The sequence below is a fragment of the Gavialis gangeticus genome, unplaced genomic scaffold, assembly GCF_001723915.1.
Source record: "Gavialis gangeticus isolate Ggan-Ray unplaced genomic scaffold, GavGan_comp1, whole genome shotgun sequence".
Taxonomy (NCBI): domain Eukaryota; kingdom Metazoa; phylum Chordata; order Crocodylia; family Gavialidae; genus Gavialis; species Gavialis gangeticus.
In genome coordinates this window covers 67,571,803-67,573,979 of record NW_017729033.1, presented here as the reverse complement: position 1 = coordinate 67,573,979, position 2,177 = coordinate 67,571,803, and positions in this window count along the sequence as shown.

The following is a 2,177-nucleotide window of genomic DNA, read 5'->3' as shown; positions in this document are numbered from 1 at the left end:
GGCGGGGGGGCGCGCGACCCCCATCCCACCCCCCCAAACAAACAAAAAAACCTAAAACCCCCCCCCCCCATTTTTTTCTCCCCCCCCCCCCCCCCCCCCCCCCGGTCAGTGAGATTGGCTGAGGTGGGACCTCCGATTCCCTAGCTGGTGGAATTGGCCATGGGGGGACTCCCCCATCAGCAAGACTGGTCACTGGGGGGGCATGTTCCCCCCTGACTAAGGTGGCATCAGTTACCCATGCAAGTAAACTCACCTAATTTTTGTGTTGCTTTTACAGACAGTGTAAGGCAATAGTACCTGTGTAATGCCCTTCCAATTCTTTGCCTTAAAAATTACTGGCCTAATAACTAGGGACTTACTCATTTTGGGATTTTTGTGGATTTTGCAGAAACTATGTAATCGGGTATTGTCTGAGAAATTGGGTAATGTCTGTGAGATCTGGAAAATAAAATTAAAAGCTTACTAAAAATAAAAATCTGGATTCCCAGTGAGAGCTAGCACTCCTTATGGCAGCTACAGCCTGGCTTTGCAGTCCACTGGGGGGGTGGGGTGTGGGGAAGAAGGGAGCCATTGGTGCAAAGGAGAGCAGCCAAGGTGGCAGCTACCAACCTCCTGCCCCTCACCACTGATTGGCTTGGAGGGCTGCATGTTACATGGCTCCACCCTTTTCTGCCAATCAGTGGTGAGGGGCAGGGCCATGTGACAGTCCTCTCAGTTAATCAGTGAAGAGGGTGGGGCTACTAGCATCCCTTGGCCAAGTAGAGGTGTAAGGGGACCCTGCTGTGATAGGCCCAAGAAAATGGTGGCTGGGTCCATGATTGGCCTGAGAAATGGGCCACCTGCCGCCTCAATTTTGGTAGGTCCCTTCTAATAACAAATGCCACACTATCCAAGAATGGGCTAACAAGCTACTGTGGATTCAGTTAGCCTTCCTTTACCCTGTTACATCTACTATAGAGGTCAGATTTGGAGGTGGAGATTAAAAGGGGAAGTGCACATCAGTTGGTATTAGCTGCAAGGTTAAGATCAGCATCAGGACTCCAACCTCTAGCTCTCGTGCTATGAGAGTTGGGCTCTTGATTGGGGTCTGACATAGTTTCTATGAAGGGATGATGCTGGACTCTGTCCATTGATTTCAGTGGTGTCCTATGTAGTCTAATAAAATCTTTTGACTTTTGTAGTTGAGTTGGGACCCATTGGTAGCTTGTCATAAGGACAGGAGTGTCTTGATCATTGTCTAGCATCCTGTTTTTGTTTTCTTTCATTTGGAGACCGTATATAGTTTAATCTGATTGTGCATTTGAGAACTGAAAATAAATGAAGAAAAATTGTTCAACCAAGGGTGAAACATCTAGACATATTATTAGTCCAAGTAGTACATCAAATTAACTTTCTCCAAACCTATTAATCAGAACTTGTCATAGCATTTTCTGTAAGCTTGAGAAACATTACTTGAGACCCACCCTCTAGCAAGTGTAGTAGATTCCTTTCCAATATAAGAAAAGATTAAGATGTTAAGGAGGCTTAGGGCATAAGCACTTGAACAAATTACTGCAAAACAAAGGGCAGTGTGATATTACCGTGCATTGGCCGGCGCCCTGTGCTGCAGCTGCTCACAGCCCATGTGGGGCTGCCTGTGCCTGATCATGACAGCCCCATGTGGGCTGTGAGCAGGTGTAGCAGGGGGTCCCAGCCATGGGGCAGGCGAGGGGCCACTTTTCCCTAGGCTCCTTCCCCTGCCCTTCCTTCCTCCTCCCCCTTACCTGAGTTTCCAGTGTGGGGCAGCCACATAGTCCCAGGCCAGAAGGACCTGCTGGGGCTTCTGGCTGAGAGGGGGGGCTGGCCCTGCTGTTGCAGGAGCCTGCTGGGCTTCCCCTGTGTCCTACTGTCCCTGGTTTCTGTCATTTTTGACAGGAACCAAGGACAGATCCATATTAATTTTCTACATTTTTTAGGGGCTCCATGGGCTGGATAGAAAGAGTTTGGGAGAGCATATCAGACTCCTCCTGTCACTTTATTAAGACTTGTACTCAGCTTCTCTAAAGACATAGCACCAGTGGCCAGTCAGCAATTTCCATAGCATGAGTAAAACCATCAACAGTGTAGGGAAGCCCATAAGAGGCCTTGAAAATAGAAACAAGTAACTAACATTCCATACAAAAAGGGAAGCCAGTCCA